This window comes from Gouania willdenowi, chromosome 11, assembly GCF_900634775.1.
Source record: "Gouania willdenowi chromosome 11, fGouWil2.1, whole genome shotgun sequence".
NCBI classification, from domain to species: domain Eukaryota; kingdom Metazoa; phylum Chordata; class Actinopteri; order Blenniiformes; family Gobiesocidae; genus Gouania; species Gouania willdenowi.
Window position 1 is genome coordinate 11747375 of NC_041054.1, and position 24476 is coordinate 11771850.

Genomic DNA, 24476 nt, shown 5'->3' on the forward strand with positions numbered 1-24476 from the left:
AGTTTAAGTATGATCAGAGAACTTGAACCCATGTGCATATGTTTGTCTCCATCATCAGATCCATGAAGCTATTTTCTTTCTCTGTGTGTTCTAGAAGGAACAGACGTTGCCAAAGCCTTTACCTCAAAACCGAAAGGGAGCTGCGGCTTGGTTCCCATGCCCTTCTCTCACAGGGGAGCCTCAATGGTTGACCATGGCATTCCTGAAATCAACAGAGCGTTGTGCAGATTATTAGCATACCACAGGAAAAGGAGGGGAAAATCAATAAACAAATATACCAGGAGACTGGAGTATGGAAATAAACTATGCGAGTCACCTAGACAAAACATTTGATCCACTAAAACGCCCTACAGTTCTCAAGTGAAGCGCAATGAGATCATAATAGTGTGTCCTAGGGAAGCTCAAAGTAAAAAAAAAAACACCTTAAATGGCTGTCGAGTATTGAATGTATCAACACCACAGATATGAGAATGTATCCCATGTCAGTAAAGATGTCCTGATATAACTCTTTGACTTTAGATATGATACCGATATTGTAGCCTTGAGTGTTAGCCGATGCCAATATCGATACGATGCAATATCAGCATGAATCATACATACTTTTATTACTTATTTTGTAGTGTGGAATGTTAGCAAATGCTTGATAAAGTAATGTTACTCAAACAGAGAACTATTCAAGTTTACTGTCAGTATATGGTGGGAACAACTGAAGGGCAGGGACAAAAACCAAAAAAACTTATCGAATTGCTTATATCGGAGATTTTAAATGCAGCTCGATAAAATCTGATATTTGTTTTCTGACTGATATCGGACCGATATCAATATCGGAACAGGACTTGTCAGACTGTGATGCAGAGTACGAGACAAAGCAGAGATAGTAAAAAATAAATGATCATCCACACTTAGTTAATTAAGCAGCAGTCTGCCAAACAAATGCAACAATTATGACATTTAGAGAGAGAGACTGTGGACTTTTAGTGCTGGCGGGAAATGTGATATGGCTCAGTGTGTTCCTGGCTTTAGGAAAGCTTTAGGCAGAAAATCACCCGTGGTGCATCTTATCTAATATTACTGTGAAGACGCACAACCTCTCCCACTTTGCCTCTTCTCCCTCGGCCCTTTGAACTCAAGCCGCTGCAGGAGATGCAGTCTGACTGAGCACAGCATGTCCTGAAACCAGGTCAGAGGGCAGGACAAACAGTCTGGCGTCATGGCAACTTGATGCCACCTAGAAACATTTGGAGAGGCTGGGGGTTTGCAAAGTTGGCCAACAGCACAGTATGCAGAGGACAATCACCGCCGCTCTGCACGGAAAGTTTTAAACCAACTAATCCTCTTGATGTGCAGAAAGACGTGAATGATTCCATCCAGTCGGTCGCAAGAAGAGATTCTTGTGTTGCACACAAAAGTTCTCGTTTATGAATACAGCGAGCACTCTTTTCCCCTTTCCGCCCCTGCTTTGATCAAATGTGAGATAAAGTGTGAGTTAATTTTCCTTTGGGATGTCGCACTGAACTCCATCCATCTTGAGTGTGGCCAAGAGTTTATAGAGATGCCACTTTATTTTTTTTTATCTTCGAATGTCAGCTCTATCATTGCTAAGCAGAATTTACCAAGAGTCGAATTGTTAACCTACGAATAGGGAACGTATGCTGGGTTAGACTGTTGTCAGGATAGTTTTACCATACTAGGAATGTGTTGCTGCAATCATAGAAATTAAAACACAAATCATTTTATTTTATTTTATATTTATTAAAAAAATCCCTCCCGCTCTACAGGCATAAGAATTAAGTGACCAGTGGTTTACATTCTTTATAAACATTTTTAAATTGTTTTTTATTTTAACTTAAAGCTGATATCCAGTTTCTGAGAAATCTATGTTTATGTATAATTCTTTGAAATGAGAAAAATACCTAACTTGTCTTTTACTATGGTTTACTGCTGGTGGTCATTAATGTATATAAGTCCCTCCTTCGTCCTATAGACTCCTATACAAATGGAAAAGATCGCCGAATGTGCCCAGCCAATAGGCTTAATCTTCCCGTTTTTGAGACTGTCAATCAAAGTGAATGTGGAACTGTGTACGGAAACAGACCACGTGTCAAAACAGCAAACAGTCAAATATGATTTTGGCTCTTACCTGACCCATAGACATATATCAATGCGACCCGATGCGACCTTGTTATGTTCCGCAATGCGAGTGCAAAAAAGTAGAGGCGTGGCTTCTGGTAGATTGCAGAGGCAGTGGGAGGAAGTGGAGCTATTGAGGGCGGGACATCGAGACGTCCTCTCAGAAACTACGGATATCAGCTTTAATTAATGATTTAGTTTTTTTACAATTGAAAAATAGCAAAACTTTGCAGTATATAAATGAAAAATATAAATAAAGTACTTTAAAGGAAAGGCTAGCCCATTTAAGGAATTGAAATCGCATTTTTCTAATTTAATTTTATGGTGATATCGTTTTCATTTCTGTTTTTCACACGCTGTGATGGTGGAATGGTGCCCCCTCAAGGGTGAACAGGGACAAGTGGTTCGGACGATGAATGAATGAATGTTTTTCTGATGGCAATTCCTTTTCAAGCTTTCCACACGAGCTTAAGCAAACTATTCTACAGATGGAAATCACAGAGTCAGTGGTTAGATATTTGATGTTAAGTGTGCTGCCCTTCACAAAAGTATCATTCAAATCAATTTGGAAATAATATTAAATCACTTTAATAGCTGAACCGGACAGAGGGCAGAATGATGATGAAGCTAAAATTGAGTATTCTGAGCAATCTGCTCTGTTAACTGAAGATGATCCAACAAACAAACCTGGGAAAACCTGAACTACAGGTGTAATCGTGTCACCTGCTGCTGCAGCTTTTGTTTTCCTCTTGTTCCTCAAGTGTTTAATCAATACCAAGTCCAGGTTTCTCTGCATGGCATTAGCTTGTTCGACGCTTGAACAGAGACCTCTCAAAACTAAGGTGTGTGTGTGTGTGTGTGTGTGTGTGTGTGTGTGTGTGTGTGTGTGTGTGCAAAGCAGCTAATGAATTAGCGCATTGTAAATGGGCATTTTTTGGGTCTTGCACGCACGTGCGAGGTGCGTGCAAGACACGCCTGTTTTTTTTGTTATTTTTTTCAGCCCTGGTGTGTGTCCTTGTGTTTGCTCAATGCGGCAGAAGCTGGAGTAGCAAATCAATAGGAAACAAATGAATTCAGATCAATATTAAGCCAGAGAGTGAAGGAGAGAGGAGAAGAGATTGAAAGCTCTGTGAGGTGATGCACCACAGAGGAGGAGGAGGAAGAGGAGGAGGAGAAGGGGGAAGAGGAGGTGGGAGGGGGGTTTGAAAGGGTGATATGTTACCAGCAGCACAGCTACTAACTGTACACTTGGGAAAAACCACTCATCTCTACAGCCAAAACCTCAGTGCTTTGAGGTCATTGTCGGTTAAAATGGTTAAGCGAGGTTTATAGAGAACTGACAGAGGCGTGGGATCAGCTGTGGGCTGCGGATGAACTGCTCCACTCCTGCATCACTGATGGTGGACTTCAGCAGATAATGGAGATGAGAGGGTTCTCACTTTAATGACAGAGAGTGCTGATATTCCAATGTTTTTCACTGCAGTTTAAATTGGTACTTAAAAAAAAAGTTTTACACTGAGAAAGGGATCAAACACACCAGCAGATAATAATGATCTCTGTTTTGGCATAAGTCGTGAAATTAGAATGTAATTGATTTTTATCAATCAATAAATCCATAATAACAACTAATATACTACTACTATATCACAGTATAATACTATTAAAAAAAGCATTGTAAAAGTGGTCCTGAAATTTCCATGCTATCTTTATTTAGTCCAGCAGTTGTAAATAAATATCAAAAAGTGGTGATTTCCAAGGAAATTCATAGGATGATAAAAATATTTTAGTCAGATGATCATTTTTACCCAATCAAAAAAAAGTCATTTTTTGTTCCTCTCTCCTGCAGCTGTCCATGTGTCAAGGAGATGATACCTTCACCAGGGAAGCCTCAAATGCCCCAAAAATGGATGAACCAAATGCCATGTTTCCAGTTTCATTCTTTTTTTTCTCAGAATTTTTTGTTCTTACATTCCTAATTTTTCAGTCCACCTAATGTAGTTTTTTTTTTTCATTTTGTTAGACATGGCATAGCTGAAAATAAAAGAACACAACTGTAAATTGGCATGTATTGTCATACATGATAATTACTTTTTATTGAGTATATTGATGACGTAAAATACACCTAGCGTTAGTGATGGTGTTACTAATTTTAGATTGTGTTCTAGGGTAAATAACGATACAGTAGGTCCAAATGTATGGACATGCGATGAAATGCACAATCCGATATGAATACAGATAAAACTTGGTGGGCTAATTGAAGACCCAACCTGACATGATTAAGTAAAATTTTATAAAGATCGTTCAATTACAAACCTAGATATGAATTATAGAAATTTCGCCCATGATTAGAGATAGGGATTTTTTGATTTTTGAAAACGGAATCCGACTAGAATCAACTGGAAACCAAAATCAGTATATTGATCAGGATCCACTCAAACATAAAATGGAATCTTCCATGCCAAAGGTCTATCTTTGTTAAAAACTTGTCAAAATTCATAAATTATTTTGACCATTTCCTCTTAACAGACACACAAACAAATAAATGCTTGTGAAAATACTACCTTTTTGCAGAGTAATAAGAAATATATAATTGAATTACACTGTTTTTACATATCGTGTATAATTGCAATTACAAAAAAGCTTAAGCCTTTTTATAAACCAGTAAAAAAACAATAATATTTACCCTTATAATTTGTTATGTTGATACAATCACCCGTCGCCTATATTCACTATGATGGAAAACTTACCATAGACCTACAGATCTGTGACATTTGCGGTTATGAAGAACTATAATAGGATGCTATTTAGTTATAATTATCCGTATCAAGTCTCGTCAATGATGAGAAATATCATCACAACAACCTTTAGAGGAGAAATAGCTGCAATTCTTTCGCTGTTGTGCATCACCTTGAAAATGCTCAATTGTGCGTATCAGCTCATCTCTTGGCTGCCAGATCAAAGAATCAAGAGCCATTTGGGAGTCAGAGCTAAATGTGACTTTGAATTGATAAAGACCAAAACAAACACACGAGTGCTGAGTGGCTGCTTGAAAAACCACTTTCCACTTCCAGCTCAAGGTTTCTCCACTCTTAAGATAGATCTCAGTGATAAACGCTAGTTCTTTATGCTTCAAGCGTGACTTTTTTGACACCAAAGAGAAAATTACAGCATGCTGTAGGCTAACGTTTCATATTATGGAAGAATTTCTGATCTGAATTTTCTTGGATTCATTGCTTGGCCCTGGAAGAGAAACTTTATTGTAATCTCTTGATGGTTTACTGTGATTAAGTGGTTATATTTTACAAACCCTTTTAGTTTGGTTTCTTTCACTATAAGCTGATATCATAGACTGTGCACGAGACGATTGTTCTGGTGGAAGATCATGTATATGATAATAATCTACAGCTGTGGCTACAGATCTACCATAACACACGACTCAATATAAAGGCAGTCTTAAAAAATACTTTGTGTTTTTAAATATTCTCATTAACAGCCTTGATTAAAACATATTGAATCATTAGCTCATTAGGATGCCATTTCTGATCAAATTCTTGTTGTTTTGTAGCCCAATACGAACTGTCCATTGGTCGTAATCCGCAACTTTCGCATGTTCCCATGAATGTGCTAAGTTTTCGCTGTGTGTTCTGAAAACGTGTATTAGTTTAATTGGTGAGTGTGTCTGTGCTTGTGATTGTCTGTAGGTGTGTGTACAGGGTAAGCAGGTACGGAGGATGGACCGATTTATGAAAACTCATGAAGTACATACTGTAAATACACATTACAGAGCTGTGTTGCACCCTTACAAGCTTCCTGTTATTATTCAGAATAATGTAGTTGTTCTCTGTATCATTTAGGTTGTAGATCAAATACGTCATTGTCCTTCGGTGATCTGAGCAAAACAAATGCCACTTGTGTCTTCATGAATCATCATAAATTGCATATTTCTTTGCACAGAGTGGACCCGGTGAATCACGGGGAAGTCGATCTGTGAGTGGTTCTGTCACAGGAGGATGTGAAAGGCAGCGAGCTCAGCAGTTCCTTTATTTGCATTGCTGTCACTCACTTTACAATTGTTGTAAGCACACTATCATTTTCTCTTTTGGAAATTTCACTGTGTGGGCTCAGTTGACAGACAGTGACCATGGATGAATGAGGGAGAGGAAGCAACAGACACATTAATAGATAGTTGTTCTTTGTTCCTTGTTCCAAGAGATTACCAAATACTTTAAATTTGACAGACAAGCATAAGTGAGAAGCGAGAGAAGTGTAAAACGGTGTTTTTATTAAATGGCAGGAAACTACTCTTTGCAAAGCACTTATTACTTCAATTCCAGGCATGTACCTCAGCCCCCGATTAACAATGAATCCCTGTTTCAACAGTTCATTACTACTAAAGGTAATTAAGTAAACTCATCATATAAATCCAATTATTGGTGGTAGGAATCCTCTTAATTAATCTCACTATACCATCTAGTACTAAACTCTATACTGACTCAGGGCACAATGCAAGGCACGGTGATGTGTTTCGATACGTGCAAGAAAGATGCACAAATGGATGCTGAGCAGGTGAACCTAAGGATGGCCTCTGGAAAATGAATAAATAATGTTTAAAAACATATAAATGACTCATGCTTGAGCTGTGTACCAGCACAGATTTGAATAGAGTCAGGCTGTACAGGGTTCGGGCTTAAAAGAAAAAATCTGCTTCGTTCGGGTCTGAACTGGTTTGGGTTGTATTCTGTCGAGCTCGGGCCGAAATGTAATGTAGTTTTACTTAACTATTTTAAACATCAAACAGAAAATGAAAATGGTTCTTATTTACAGCAACATTTGCAATGCTTTCTGTTAGATCTCTGCTGATTGACTATAAGAAAGAGTCTATGGCTCAAATAAAAAACTTAAGGTCAGTAATTCGCAACCAAATGTCCCCTCCCTTACCTGGTAAAAACACAAATTGAAGGACAAGCTCATTCCAGAGAGGCTGCACAAAATGCGACATGTTAAATGTGATTTTACTAGTTAGCCGTTATATGTAGTGATTAATTTGTGACTTGAATTCATGCTAATATTTCCCTTTTCATTTCACTAAAATATCTTTTTGTTTTCACATTAGTCACAAAGAATGAGCCAATGGAGCGCTGCAGAAACCTGAGGCAGTTTTGTTGAACACAAACTGAAAGCAGATCGTTTGCTGCAGCAGAGAGCAGCAAACGCTACCGTGTCTCTAATCTGACACCCTCCTATCTGTCTCGTCCTTGCTCTCTCTCTGTCTATCCCCCTAAGCTTTGTTCTGCTTGTTCTCCAACCTCCTCTTTCCATCTCTGTGCCTTTAATATGCTTTGGCATGCGTTACCCACGGGTGTCTGCGTGCTGCCATCCTAAAGCTGGGTCAGGGGGCAGCTGAAGTCTGTGACATCATCAGTCACAACTATTACTCACGTCTCACCTCCCCTGCATCTCTCCTCAATTTGGAGAATTAAAACTGTTCCTTTGTAGCACATTTGTGTTTAAAATCACATGCAGAACTGACACTGACGTCTGTTTTTTTTCAAAACTGAATTTCCAAAATATTCAGAGCTTTTCAACCTCTACCATTAATGATGTGTCGAAAACGAGATGAAGGTAATCATGGCTGTGTTAGTGGTCAACAAGCAAACATCCGTATATGAACCCCCCCCAGGTATCCAAAGCCTTCCCCTTGAATTTTACGTTCAGAAAAGGATAATTTATTTTATTTTATTTTTAAAATTAAAAAATTAGGATTGAAGTTTGAGGCTTAAGAAACAACAAACAAAACATTTTTTTAAATCGGAAAATCAACCGGTTTTTTCAATTTTTGTTTATTCCTTCCAGACCCTGATAAGAAAAAAATGCCTTGAAATTCAATATTAATTTTTGAACTGTAAAATGAAAATCAAATAACCAATTCTTTTGTTTGTTTTTTAATATCCTTTTCTGAACGGAAAATCCAATGACAAGTAAAACTTCTGTGAATGCAACCATGTCGGCAATAAACTGAATAAATAAAAAAAATTTAATAAAGTATAATAGTTTATGTTTTTGTGTTTTTAAAAAAATAATTTTTATAAACTAGTGATGTCCACAAAGGGATTACTTATGATTATCTCATAACTTTCATGTCCCATACTTTCACACAAATTAAAATATAGCAACTAACTAAGAAAATCAGCTCAACATAATATTTCTTTGTTTAAAACATATTAAAGTTTCTAAGTTATTTAGTATTCACCAAGAGTTACATTAATGCTCACAGGTGCACTTTTTTTGTCCACAAGTCTCATTTAAGAGTCTCCAGGTAAGTCTGGCTCCCTCTGTGGCTGTGTTTGAAATGGCATACTGACGTACTACTTATACAAGGTCTGATGTCAAAATTAATATGTAGTGTGTTCACATTAGATAGTATGCAAAGATAGAGATAAATACCCGGATGTATACTATATGGTGACATTTTTGAAGTATAAACGGTGGGCACACTAGTCATACTCAACCGCCCCACAGTGCTTTGGGAGCAGAATGTAAAATCGTCCTTGGACCAGCTTCAAGCTAAAAGTCAAACATCCCCTTTTCAAAACAAAAGCATCTCTTCTTGTCTTCCATTAGTTTTTTAACGCTTTTGTAAATAGGGCTGTTGTTTTGAAGTTAACTGGAAGTTTAGCCAGTAGCACAATGGCAAGTCGGCATGAAATGTGTTTTCATGAGTTTTATGGATCAAATGAACAGATGTTGATATTCTACTTGGTCACTTTCTCCCTTAAAGTACTTTCAGAAGGTGGCGAATCAATGGGGATATTTATCTCGGTGTGCTTCAGGTTTTTGTCATAGGTTAGAAATGCATCTTGGGAAACTTTGAAGTATACTTCAGTGGGAACGTTCATCATTCTAATCATCCTAACCTTACGTAGACAGTATACACTCATTGAGTTTGTATAGAACAGAGTGTGCCAGTTCGAACATAGCCTGTGTCTCCACATCTGTGTAGAAGCAGGAAATGCACTTCCCCTCGGCGAGCGTGTGCGTGACGAACTGACTGTGTCAAATCGCCACATATGCCATCAGCGGAAACACTGTACCTGGGGGTCTGTCCGTCCCGCTGTCAGCCAATGAAGGGGTGAGACACTGCAAACTCCTCCACGCAGCAACACAGACAGGCGGTATGAAAGCCATCAGCCTCTGTGTGGGAACACACCGTATAAATCATACATGGCCAGCACCACCAGGCACCACATGCATGTTACTGCGCTGCGTTCAAGAGTGTACAAAGAATGTAGAATGTATATGCTCATGTCTTCTTCCTTCTCCCTCCCCTGCACTCCTGACATGTCCTTTTGAAAGCACCTGCAGCACTGAACTCAGTGCACTGCAGTTAGTGAGAAAAAATAGGTGGGGCGAGGGGTTGGAGCACGGATAGAATCCAGGCGGCGGTGAAGAAGTGACGCTTGGAGTATAAACATCTAAAGGCATCATGAGTTAAAAAGGAAAAAAGGAAGACAAGACGAAAGACACGGGAAAAGTAGGACAGCTAAATAGCAGGCGTGAAGATCAGGCAGACAGTCGGATAAACCAAAAAAGACACCAGAGAAGCAGCAAAGAGACAAAGAGTGAGCAGGAACAAAAGAAGAACGGATGAAATGCAAGTGAGAGGAAGAGAGGAGAGAAGGACATGAAGCCAAACAGAGAGAAAGAGAGAGGAAAAGTGAGAGAGCGAGAGGCAGGCAGTGTGCAGGCTATAATGGGTGGCAGACTCTTGTCGGTGCAGTGATTTCGTCGCGAAGGACTGAGGAATTCTCCCTGTTGACCCGGACACATTCCACCCGTCCTCAGACGTTAACCCATACCAAACCAATGTTGTACTGCAGGAGCTGATCCCCTCTTATCACTGACCCATGAAAATATTACATTAGCAGCCTCATTTGCACACATGCTACAAACTGTTTACAGACTATAATCCTAATGCAACATTTCCACTGGAGAGTGTGACGATCATCAGCCTTTTATCGTTAAAATTAGCAACGTTTTTGTTATTTCTAATGACAACATGGTATTGTTACAATGCAAATATTGTTATGGCGGAAAATAATTAGAATGAGCCTAAATAAAACATCCACCTACAACTACACTGAAACACATCTGTTACATTTACATTGATGTGAACAGCATGTGCTGAACAGGGCGACCAAACATTCACTTTTCCTCGACTTCCACTTTTCACGTCCTGTCTGAGGCTTTATTTGAATCCTTCTAACAAAATGAGGACTTTTCAGGGTTACGTGCAGGAAACTATGATACTTTGTTGTGATTGGCGTAATCCCAAAAGGCACACTATAATTGTACTCTTCTGCAGCTGCTCTGTAAAACTAGGAGACATACTTCTACTGCATATTTGTCACTGTTTTATGTTGCTGCTGACACGATTTTTAGTCGTATGTAGCAGAAAGAAGCTGCTTTTGGTTTTAGAATACAAGCCTATTGAAAAACAAAGGAACTTTATAACAGAATATGTCCTTCAGAAAATGTTACAATAATTATTTGTATGGTAGGAATTTAATCAAAGAGCAATCAATAAGTGGCGGGTAGATTTTCTCATTCATAATTGTTAATATTTCTAATCATCTCCATCAATGAGGTCATATTTTTTACCAGAGTTTATTTTGTTTGTTTGTCTCTTAGCAGAATTGCGACAAAAATAGTAAACAGATTTTGAAAAAATTTTAACCAAAGACAGACCTTAAACCATGGATGATTCCATTAAGTTTTGGAGGGGAACTGGATCAATATTACTGATTCTGGGTCAGTTTGAAAAATAAAAAAAATATCTATTTAGACTATGTTGTTTTGGCTCCTCAGTTACCTCAATTATTCCTCTGAGTTTCATCCAGATCGGATACAGATTCATCGTGATCATTCAAAAAAAATGGAAGTGCCCTTACACCTGGACCTACTTTATTGTTATTAATGAGGATATACATTTTTTTTTTTCTTGTAAGTATGAACAATGATGGTACTATGATCAGGATAACTGCCATATCTAGTAAAGAGGATAATTGGCACTTCGCAGAGGTTTGCGCTTTTTGATTGATTATATAATGTTGAAGATGTTAAAGATGTTTGAGCTATTTTTGCACACAGACACATGTTAAAGAGATTAATTTAAACATGATTGAAACATTTCAGGTTATTATGAAATTACTTTGATTCTAATCACTTTGCAAACTATTGTTTAAGTATAACAAAGCCAGACCAAGTGTCGTACTTTCTGGAAATGTAAGTATTCTTGCCCTCTGCTAAAGTGTAAGGTAAAAACAGGTCACGTAACCGTGGGTTGAGAACCTAAGTGTGCAAACAGTATACTGCAATGACTTGCTTTGATTTATGTTGGGGGATAAAATGTTGTACACAGCAAAAAGAAGTGTGTCGCGGCTGTTGGGTAAAACCTTTCCTGAAGTCCATTGTTGTGTCTCATAGTGTCTCTTATTGTTCAAACAGATGAAGTCAGTGATGTAGCAGTTTCTAACAATGCTTAAAATGTGTCAGATGACGTGAAGCACATTTAGGGCACACAGTGGGAGGGTGGAGACAAAGTGCTACAAATTGTTACAAATCTGTGAGTAAACCTTGAATATGTGGGAAACATTGTGTGACGGTGGGTGCAAGACAATCACATTTGGAAAAGAATACCTGATTTTGTGCAATTTATACAACTGTAATTTGATTTGCATGTTTAAATCTTCAAAAAATAATTACAACTATTATAATACAATGAAAATTATAACACAAAACAGCAGGACTTAACAGAGCAGGGCCAATAATTTGCTTATCACATTATATAAACAGACGTTTCTCTGACAAAACAGCACATAAAAGTCCTGACTCTATTGGATAAAGTGTCTTGTCACTCCAGCAGCCCCAGTTTCACTTTAAGGGAAGTTCGCTCATGTATATGCAGCCTATCGCAAAAAATATGAACACATTGCAGTTAGGCCTGGGCAATATATCGAGATTCAAAGAACAGTATATCAAGATTTTTGTTTTGGCTATATAGAAAATTACAATATTGTCTATCACAATATATTTTTATTTCATTGCTTATTTTGTAATAAAATATGCGTGCGTCCTAACCAACACGTTCTCTGAACAAGCCACACTACAGAACTCACTCACACGTGCTGTCCCTTAAAGGGAAAATAGCCAAAAGTGGCACATATTGTGCAGAGGTGTCCCGATCCGATATTGATATCGGATTTTATTGGACTGCATCTAAAATCACCAACATATATCATATTATGTTTATTCAATTTTAGAATACTGTAGATATTATGTTGAAGGTTAAAATGTATTTAACCAATTGGTTTATAATAAATGGGTCAGTTTTTTCTCATACATTCTGTTGCTGACTATTGATCTCTGTTTGAGTAACATCACTAGATTAAGCCTTTTCTAACATTGCACACGACAAAATAAGTAATAGGTATGTATGATTCGTGCTGATATTGTATCGGGTCGATATCGGTATCGGCCAATACGCAAGGCTGCAATATCGGTATCGTATTGGAAGTGAAAAAGGGACGTCCCTAATATTGTGCAGCGGTTTGTTAATAAATGAGCCTGTGTGGCATTTTGAGTCGGCAAATTACACCCAGAATTTTCTTTCAGGTAAGACTATTAACTTAAAAAAAAAATCGAGATTGATATTGTATACTGCCATTTTGAGAAAAAATTTAGAGTTATGAATTTTGGTCCATATTGGTGAAGCTTAAGTTGCAGTTCAGAGTTCATTTTGATGAACTGTAACGCTCAACCACATCAACGGTCTGCATCAACAGTTCGCCAGGCCCTGCGAAAACAACGTAAAATAATAGCAAGAAGGGCTCTATTGTGTGTCACAGACAGAATGCTGCTCTTCTGCTAACACTGCCGGTCTATGGGCTCGGAGTGACATCAGCACAAAGACAGAAATGTAATGTGAGGCATCTCCACAGCCAGCTTCAAGGTTCGACAATAGGCCGGCCTTTATCCCCGCAGTCTCTCACTTTTCAGCAACATCTGATAATCGGGACGTGACCAGCTGATGACCTTCCACTTGTTGCTGGCTGAGATAAGTCACAGTCCACAGTGTCACACCGAACACACTCAAACAGGCGTGCTAGGAAAATGAGGGTTTGTCCGCCTGCTGCTCTCACATGTGGCCCCATGATAGCACATATCTGTGAGGTTAATCACAACAGGATGAGTCGGGGAGGGGTAATTCTATTATCCCGATGGTGCATTGATGTTTCGATCGGTTCGTGGACAAAAATGGCTGACCAAGTGTTCCTGAGTGCTGAGGGCCATTTAGCTAACCTCTGCACAGTGGGACTCTTGATTTTTACAACAAGATAAACAGAAACGGCACAATGTGATGTTTATTCACGCTTCAAGAATAAGAACAAAGAAATACAAGAAGAGAGATATTCTTACCTCACAATCAACTTTTGGCTTGACCTGAAAGATAAACAGGAATTATATTACACTAGGAAATTATTCAAACATTAAATATTCATAATTAATTGGCTGTATAATAGTAGCCTACATTAAAAATATTGGATTTTGAATCACCTTGGCACCCCAGGTGTATCGGTACTATGACTTTGGATATAGTTCTCATAAACTAAACCTTTGGTTGTTTTTGCTTTTATAAAAAACATTGTAAAATGTGTTGTGTAAAATACTAAAGTCGATGCTGCTCTCACCAAAAAAAAGCTGGTCCAGTCCAGACTAAAATTTGCATGCCATGTTGAGGATTTTACCCCGTGATGGATGCATGTGCGTGTGATTGTCATATAGTGTGCAAACTGATTTACATTAATATGAACATTACAATCTTTTTCTTTCTTGTTTCACCGTGTGTCTGGGTTTTTGAGAGCTCCTTCATTTTGGAGTTTCATAACAAACATTTAAATATTCAAATATGCTTCACATGAATAGCAGCTTGCGTGGGAATTCCTGAGGCCTGTTCGATCCAATAATGTATGCTGCGGTCGAATGTCATCAATTATGAATGAGAAACACACGAGCTGTCATGAAACCTTAACACCACTGGACTGTAGTTTTTCTCATGCGTCGTGTGACAAAGAGGCAAATGAAGTGAAAGCAAGCTGGTTCCAAGCAAGCTAATCACAGGCCATAAAGATTTGAGGCATATTCATTATGTCATTTTGAGATAAAAGTCTGAAATAATTGTAGAATTAAAAGCTAGTGAATCATTACAAGTTACTAATTAAATAGACATTTACTAAAATAAGGCAGACTGCCTTTTGTGAGGTCCTTTTATTTCCTGAGTCTTTGGGAGTCTTTCCACACACACTGCAGTATCTTAACACAGCCTGGGGTCTCGTCCCCTTTAAGTCCCAGCTTTTCAGGCGTGTGTTGACCCTGCCAGTGAGTTCATACCATAAGCAGACCCATATAGCGTCTCCTTCAGAGGCACGTATCATGAGCAGCCTCAGTTATGTAAGGTTACATAACACCAGTCCTTCAGTCTGAGAAATGGTTTATTACCTGGGGGGTCCAACTACAATGACCGTTCCCCTAAATTCCCCGAGGAAAAGAATTAAAGGTGTTGTGCAGGTTTGGCTACATTTAAGTAGAAAAAAAACATATACTGTATAAGCTCAAGTTTAGCAAGATGTCTCTGTCTTCACGTCTTCTGACGACAATTGATTTTACCATGAATTTAAATACGAACTGACATCAAAGTCATGCTCTTTTATTTTTCCAGGAGCTTAAGTTTAGGTCACGGAAAGGTTGACCCAGGGACGCCGACGAACAAAAGCGACCCCCCTCCGCCTATCGCAGACTGCAGTGATGCCGTCTACCCTATATAGGGTATCATTGTGAATTAATCAAATCATTGCATATGAATTGATTCAGCTCACATATAGACACTGGCGGTTATTAAAGAACTAGGCCAGTAACTGTTATTTAACGGTCTCGATTGTGCAGTTAGCCGGACATTGACAACAGGGGGGAAGAAGCCAAAAATATTTGATTCCACTTTAATTATGTGTTACCTTCCTTCGATAATGCGTGCATGGAAATTAATAAAGATATTTTTTTGTTAAAAAAAAATCTAAAAAAAGAAAGGCAATGCCTCATATCACACACACACAAAAACAGGGATGCACCATGACAATCTCAAAGTAGCGATTCCAGAGAAGGATCTTAAATTTAGATAACAAAAAATGTGTGTGAACATGAATAGGCAGCTGAGTAAATAAAAGGCAGGGCAGGCACTTATACAGCTGGGGACCGGAGATGCTCCTGTCCCCATTTTAGACCCGGGCTAAACCACAAATGATCTGCGCAGACTGATCTTCAACATCATGTGCCTCCGTCACCTTCTTCAGTTTATCCTAACAGCACCTTCCCTCCACCAACGAAACAAAATAATTCCCCACTGTCGTCATCTTTTATGTTTTACATGTCGTAATATTCACTATAGCTTTAATTTTCACCCAAACTCAACCAGCTACAACAAACAGTAACCTCCATTAAATGGGTAAAAAATACCCAGCCAGTCATTAATTTGTTCTTTAGTTTGATGTCGAGGAGCAGATCCGTCGTTATCTTTCATAGATACTAAAGTCATCTTTGCGTTTTGTCTTTACAACGATAGAGTTGATATACCCGGATGAAAAGATAGAAATGACGGCATGAAAAAAGAGTGGAAAGTACTGGATAAGTAGAAAACGGGACAACAGTAAGTGGTCGTCGCTGTCTTAGCACAATACGGTTTTTACTGAATTTTATCCCATGTGCTTCATTTCCCTGATAATGAAAGATGAAACGTGATTGTTCAACTTCACGCATGCGTGTAGAAGAGTGATCGTCTGCCGCTGCCGCCTCCCTTAACTGCGAATCACACCCCGGCATATTAACACACACTGGCACAGATGCACAAGATTAGCATGGATAGATAGAAGCACACACGCACATTTCCTGCCCTTCTCCGTCTGCAAGCCTCCCATTCATGGCTGCTAAAATCGAGTATGCTTAGCGATGCCTTTCCAAAGCCCTCATCAAGGTGTTAGCAGAGGTTCTCCTGAAGGAAGGCATAGAAAGCGATGATGACTAATGATAAAGAGGCGCAGAGGGAGGAAAGGGAGAGGGAAACGATGAAAGAGGGTGAGAGGTGGAGCGCGAGATTGGATAGATGAACAGGATGGGGGGATTAGCAACCGAGGGAACACGTTTTTTCAAACAAGTAGGACAGTGGGGAAACGAAGTGAAGGTGAGAGGGAAACCTGAGAGAAGAGAGGGAAAAGAAAAAGCATGTGTAGAAGAGCAAAGGAGACACGTATGTGCAGAATACTCACAGATGAATGAGAGGGTAGTCGGAGATGTGATGAAAAATCATGTCGGCGGAAAAAAATCTGAAGCGAGCTGAAAGCAGAGCTTGGAGTTTGGAGAGAGGTCCACTTTCATCTGGTCATGGACTCATTTCTGCTGTTTTCCCGCAACTTGGCCCTTTGCTAACCAGCCGACCCTCCTTCCTCAGTCTGTCCCTTACTGGTCCTCCTCCTCTCTACCCCCTCCTATTTTTCTTACAAATGCCGGTACTCTTTCTGCTCTGTCTCTCCCTCAGCCTTTCTTACTTTCTCCACACACCATGCTCTCCATTTTTACCTCATTTTCATTCTCTTCCCCTGCTTTCTTCACATCACATGATTTCTTCAGCCCTGAGTGACTTGTAAAAAAAAGGTTTCTAAAAGAGCTCAAAGTTAGAGAAAACAAAACAAGTACATACTGCAGAAGAACTGAGAAAACAGGAAAGGACAGGGAGTTTGTGGCATGCAGTCTACTGCAAGGACAATCCACAGCCTGTGCTTCGGGGGCGCCCAGGAGAGTGAGGGTGAAGCGCCTGAGTGGCGAGGACTAGAACTGAAAAGCCAAAAGTACTGCAAAGCAGAACCAAAATATTTTTTTTTTAAAAAAAGGAGTAAGACTAAAGCTGAGCTCAGTGCGGTCGTTCTCCAGTGAAAGTGGTTGTAAGCACGCGTGAGGTGAGGAAAATGTGTGGGAAGGAGTCCGGGGCGTGTGCATGTGTGAGTGAAGAGGTGGGAGGGGAGAAAAATGAGAGCCAGCGAAGAGAGAGACTGGAGGTTAATGGAGAAATATCCGAGAGGGAGGGATAGAGGAGGAGTGTGTCAGTGGGGAGATGAAAAGAGGAGGGGGTAGGAATACATTTTTTTTTTTCTTCCTTCTACAACGTTTTTTATTTTTCTGGCCTCTCCACCATGCATTGCAGCTAATATCATCTCATTCAAAGAAGTGGAAACACAGAGGTGGAAGAAGAATAGAAAGAGCGTCTGTGTGTGTTGACTTCAGTACCTGAAGCTCCTTTTCCTGGTTTACTTTCAACTCAGACTTTCCTCTGTTGTCTGCACGTGCACATGAACTCTAAAGCCTGTCTGCTTTCACCCCCCCCTCCCCTCTCTCGGCCTCTCTCTCTCTCTCTGCGCATCTGTGTGTGTCTGCCTCTCTCTCTCTCACTCTCTCGCCCTTCCTCTCTCCTCGGCGGAGGCTTGAAATAGTGATAGCAGTCAGGAGAGGGCGAGAGGGACAAAAAGGGAGATATGTTGGGGGGAGGGGAAGAGGCTTAGGCTGACACAGAGAGCACAGAGCTGGTGTGAGTGCGTGAACACGGCTGTACGTAGGCGCACCGTCATCTACCTTTGCTTCGGATGGATGCAGCACTGTTCACACATTTATAAGATCAGCGTCACATATGCGCTAATCTATGTTTAATATCTCTAACTCAACAATCTCTCTCTATACTCCTGTGCCGGTTGTGTACTCACGGTACAGCCTGGATATGTCTCCAGTTCACAATACCTGGTAAAACAGATTTACCAACTCAGGCAGGGACAAACTGGTCTAAAATCCCCTCTAAACTTACAATTAAGCATAAATCCTCTTTACACACTTATCCTGTTCAGAAGCTGAGATTCCTACTCAGCAAAATAATACCCTGAACAAGTGGCTAGTCCATTGCTGGATTAAAAAAACACAAAATATCACAACTAGACCTAGAAAACCCAACTGCAGGGTTTGCCATATTAAGGACAACACAAGCTGCATTTCCGTTACCCTTGAAAATGCGCAAAATCTAAAATAGTGTAATAAAAACTGGTGATGGAAACACCTGAATTTTGAAAAACACTCCAGAAACGTTTCAGACGTTTCGATATTTAAATGTGTTCCAAAAGTGCTAAGGAAACACTTTTCTGCAAATACACGTCACAGACTGTGACATACATGGTCACATGACGTGAGATACCTGGTCACAATGACCACTTCTCTCCGAGAAAACATGGCGCGGTACGTGTCAACAGAAGAGGAGACCAGGACTTAAAAATCATTACTGCCACATTACACGTGAAACAACAAATAAATAGAGTAGGGATCAACCGATGTGAATTTTTTTAGGGCCAATGCCCATACAGATTTTTTTTCTATCAGTCTTAGCTGATGACCGATACGAACTGCCGATTTTCTTGAGGCGATACAACTTTTGCTCCCTCAATTTACATCATAAAAATGACACAATGATGATAACAAATGGTACGAGTCTCAAATTTAAGAAAGGAACATTTATTGAAATGAACAAAGGTGAGGTAGTACGATAACAAGTAAAAAAATATTTAACAAATATTAAAAACAGGTGATGTAGAACAAGAACAAGTAAAAAATATTTCTGCTCTCTGTAAAAAATGAGGATCGGCAAACACAGCAGCCCACATCGGCCGATGCCGATACACGTAAAAAACGCAAAAATCGGCCGATAATAAGGGCCGGCCGATGCATCGGTCTATCACTAATACAGAATTTTAAAAGGAGGTTTGGAGCGTCCGTCTTCCTGCAGCGAAGTCTCGCGGGATGAGATTTCACGGGAGTTACAAGGCTCCTTCAATGGAAACACGTTCAACGCGCAATTATAATTTGTCGACATTTAGACACATTGCTTTTAATTTATCCAGCTACAGTCAATACGAACATAGATGAGAGAACTGCAGGGCCTTCTGCACTTACCTGAATGTTCAGGATAGAGGACGACGATGGAAGCCTTTCAGCAGATGGAGGAGATGGACGGAGGTGTGTGAAACTGGGAAGAAGAAATAAATGAAGTGATCTCTACGAAGATTAAAAAACAATGACAAAACAGGCTGTTAACACTATGATGAGTTCTTAGTTCAAGCTCAAGTTTCAGACATTCTTACTGCATAAGTACAGCATATGAAATTGGATTAATAATAACGTAGAATACTTAGCATGTGCTCGAATGTCTTAAACTTTTCATAGTTTCACAATCTCGATATTTCCATGACCACGATTCCATGAGAAAATATGACCATCTAATAAAGAAGTGATTGGGTTTCACTCATCATCTTGTCAACCTAGATTAAGACTAAACATCCATCCATCCATCCATCCATACCCGCTTATTCCCGTTTTATCAGGGTCGCGGGGGTCTGCCGGTGCCAATTTCCGGCTCTCATTGGGTGCTGGGCGGGGGTACACCCTGGACAGGGCGACATAGACAGACAACCACTCACTCTCTCATTCACTCCTATGGGCAATTTAGAAACTAAGACTAAACACAGGCCGGATAAATCAATGTGTGACATTTTCATTGATAAGTATAAAATAGATTAGTGTGAATGAGGATAATCAAGTTGTTTCTGTTTGAGAAAAATTAATAACTACAAGAATTTTTTTTTGTTCGAGTTTTAGTCGGCAGTGACAATCTTTAATTTGGTCAAGTGAAACTAGACTCGAAGAAAAAAAAAAGATATCAAAAAATGACTAAAATAATATTAAATGCGGATTACATACTAACTTTCTCCTCCTAAATTTCTTCTTGTTGTTAATATGACTAAATCTTCTTCTTAATTACTTTTTTCTTGGGGTCACTACTTCCTGATTATGGGTGCAATTTACCTTTTATTAAATAAACAGATAAATAATAAATAAGGAAATATATGTATTTAGGGTTAAACATTTGTTCCAAACACTCTTCATTGTTCACACAATCCAATTCAACATCTAGACTTTCACAATAAGAGCGTAGCATACATGCTATACACCTGTTAACTGGAATCAACACCTTACATTTCTTTACTTTTTAAAAATTAAAAGTTCAAATCACTAAATTCTAATTGAATAAATAACTGCAGTCTCTAATGAATTGTAACCCTTCAGTCTCCAACACAGGAAGTTTCACTTCAACATAATTGTTTTAGACAGCATCAAAATAATATGCTCAATATTCAATTAGACAACGACTGTTAATATCAGATGATATTTCGTATTGTTTTCCAATCAATATTGAACAACTTATGTCATGTTGTCTGAGAAAACACATTAAACACAACTCAGGCACTTTCAATAATAATAATACATTTTATTTGTATAGCGCTTTCACAGTGCTCAAAGACGCTTTACAGAGATAAACAATAAGTTTCTATAACTTTTGCATTACTGAAATAACCTACATTTAGGTGGAGAGGGACTGTGTATTAATTAATATTAATTAATATTGTAAATTTAGTGTTAAACAATATTGGCATATCGGATATCAACAAAAAGCTAATAATGTCCCAGCATCCCTAGTATAAAATTATAGTATCAATAAAATCTATGAATAATATAACATTAAAAACAGTCAGTATTAAATCATCATAAACTCTTATTGATTAGATAAAAGCCAACATGAATGAAATACTTTTTGTATTGATTGGTTATACAATCTGAGATTATCTTCAATTGAAATAGATTTGACTCTTTCTCAAACCTTCAGTCCACCACCGGCTCCTGTCCATCACACCACATGTGATGGAGATGTACCAAATGACGACAGTGTGATTGTGAGTGAAATGTGACATGAGAGCGAAATGATGTCCAGCAGAATTTTACAGGAATAATCCCAGGAGATTAACAGTTTCTGAAACTCTCAGGCCAGCCGGCGCTTTTTCTAACAACCCTGCCACATTTAAATCATCTAAGGGCGTATTCACACATGCCTGTTTGTAGAGGTGTCCCGATCCGATATTGATATCGGATATCAGTCCAATATCAGCCAGAAAACGAATATCTATGCTGGTCTTATAATTTATTTTTCATGTTTATTTATTTAAATTGCAGAATACTGCAGATATTATGTCCAAGGTTAAAATGTATGTAACCAATTGGTTAATAATAAATGGCTCAGTTTTTCTCATCCCTACTGTTGCTGACTATTGTTCTCTGAGTAACATCACTTGATCAAACCTTTTCTAACATTCCACACTACAAAATAAGTCATAAAAGTGTGTAGGATCCGTGTGATATCGTATCGGATCAATATCTGTATCATATCAGAAGTGAAAAAGTTGTAGTGCACCTGTTTGTTCTGACACAGAACGCGTTTTTTTGCCAAAGATGGATTCATTTGGTCATATGTGAACACAGCAATGGCTCTCTGTGGCGGTATGAAACAAGTGGTCAAATGAAATATGCAAATATTGTATTGATTTATTTTCTGAATCTGAACAAAGCAAACAAGCCATAGGTGTGAATACACCCAAACTCTGAGTGACAATAGGTTTCTGCCATGTGATTGGCTGATTAGTTTTCTGGACAAACTAGGCTTTAAGCAGGTGAAGTGTTGCCATATTGGGCTGTCTGTAAACAACAGTCTGTAAACAGCTATTACACTTGTTGCAAGACATTAGGGATGTACCGATACATTTTTTTTTTTTTCACTTCTGATACAATACCGATATCACAACCTCGAGTATTTGCCGATACCAATATCGATCCAATGCGATATCAGCACAAATCATACACACTTTTATTACTTATTTTGTAGTGTGGAATGTTAGAAAAGGTTTGATCAAGTGATGTTACTCAAACAGAGAATAGTCAGCAACAGTAGGCACCAGAAAAATTTACCCACTTATTAATTTTAACCTTCAACATAATATCTACAGTATTCTACAATTGAATAAATATAATATAATACATATGTCGGAGATTTTAGATGCAGTCCGATAAAATCCGATTGTAACGAAGAGGTGACGTTACTTATGGACTGTTAAACTTATGAACTGTTGTAATTTAAAAAAGAGTCAATTGTAATACTGTGACAAACTGCAGTGCTTAATGAAATTAAGAGACACATTTTTGTTGTATTGGTTTAATTAATTTATTGGTCAAATGGTGAAGCACATGGTTCAGGCCACAGGATTCATCTAGTGATAAACACAGAAAATACATTTCAGTTAATTGATAAATAACTTAGTGACATGAAAGATAAGACAATTAAATATGTTCTGGTATTTTGCATGTGATTGAAATGTGATCTTCAACAAAGCTTACCTGTGCATGCTCTCTTCCTCTTTCCTGAGGTGTTCGGGTAAAAAAATTCCCCAGAGCTTTTGGACACCTTTTTATAGTTCCAGGTGGGAGAGACCAAGCAGAGACTAGGAACAGGGGAGCTGGATGTGTGTAGCTCAATGTAAATATGTAGTTTAATAATTTAGGAGATGTAAATAAGATTAATGATATTAATACAGGGTTAGTGTTTGTGATAATGTCTGTTAGGAAGTGTTTGTGTAAATATTTATGTCGTACTTTTAATATGCACGTTATATGTCACCCCATGCTTGGTACAGGCTAATTAGTGGTACACCTGTATATAAGGACATTCATTCTGTTCAGTAGAGAGTGGAATGGAGATTGAAGTACACTGTGATTGTGGTGCAAACTAAAAAAATAAACAGATAAAACTGATGCATCAAAACCTGGAGCCTGGTTTCCTTATTGACTGCCTCCACTGCTACGGTTGATCTTTGACACCGGTCTTCATTTTCTGGCTGATATCTGACCGAAATCTGAGATCAATATCGGATCGGGACACCCCTACTGTACATGCACAAACAACATTCTAAAGCATGCTTTTAGCAGATGACAAAACAAAAGGTGACTGTGCTTTGTTCTAACACTGAAATACTGGTACATTTCTAATTATTACAGTTGTAAAATTGTGTGTATTAAGTGTTATATTATCATCAATTGACTACTCAAGCACTTTGTGATGTATATGCTTTTGAAAAGTATTATTTAGGTAAATTTCATTACACAAAGTGTTGGGTTTTTTTGTAAACGTGAAATAATCAGATATACCTGGCAACAGCTGTGCACTAATTATTTACTTATTTTTTTATTCAGTTCATTTCGGACATGGTTGCATTCACAGAAGTTTTTTAATTCCTTTTTTTTTTTTGTACATGCCGAAAAAGGAGACGAGAGAAGCAGTTTGCTTATCCAAGTCCCGTCCCCTGTTTTGTACACAGAAAATTTACATCAAACCTTGTCTCTCTGGTCAAACAGTCTGTACACAATTTCATTTTTATTTATTTTTTTTGTCCTTTTTTATGTAGGATTTATTCTCATCTGTAGTCAGTGTTGTCTTTTTTCATTCCTCCTCTCCATCGTTGTTCGTGTCGTCCTTGTTACCTGCAGATTTCATTCCCCGACTTTGTTTACGTTCCTCCAGTTGAAAAGAAAACTTCGTCTTTCGAAGTTCCTTGTTTTGTCTCTGCATCAAGGTTATTCTAGCTGTTAATAGCTATTGACAATGCTGTGTTTTCCAATGTTACATTTAACCCTTTCTCGTATAAACACATTACTATGTCTTAGTTTATAAGCAATAATTTAAATGTGACCCAATAAGGGAAGAATAGATTATCTTCAGTGTTTTGGTATGTAGTATTTGTTGTAATTTCCATAGGATGTAGTTCTGTTTTCAATGTTTTGTCTTTAAGATGTTTTTTATATAATGTATATTTTTTTTTAATGTGTTTTAATGACGCAATTATTAAATGGAATAAATGTACAACGTTAATTTAGATATAAATGTGATATATTTCACCAAAAAAAAAGTATCAACGCTATATTTTCTTAAGGTGGAAAACTATAACACGTGGTGCTACTGCTAACCTCGTGCTGCTCTCGTGCTTATCATTCGCAGGCTGGACCACATGTTTAAAAAAAAAAAAAAAAAAAAAAAAAGCCAAGCTAACATGTCCGGATAAAACACAAACAGGTCACAGATGTTTGAATGTTACCCTCTGCTGGGATTTATCTGGATAAACTCACACAAACCGCTCTCACCTTCAGGTTATATCACACAGGACGGAGTCAGATGTTGGTGTGGATGAAATTCTGGGTGAAGCCGGGATTTAGAGCCGCAGTAAAGGTTAACTCAGGATACAGCATCATCTTCCATTCTCATCAACACCCACCCC

General features: G+C 38.5%; 1 long non-coding RNA gene across 1 annotated transcript; it reads right to left on the reverse strand.

Annotated features, from left to right (window-relative positions):
• Window positions 1-144: 144 nt before the first annotated feature.
• LOC114472340 (uncharacterized) lies at window positions 145-24462 on the reverse strand. Its single transcript, XR_003675079.1, has 5 exons — window positions 24343-24462; window positions 19219-19291; window positions 13606-13629; window positions 9222-9321; window positions 145-202 (listed from the first exon to the last, which is right to left on the reverse strand). It is a non-coding gene; the product is annotated as an uncharacterized LOC114472340 (long non-coding RNA).
• Between the last annotated feature and the right edge of the window lie 14 nt (window positions 24463-24476).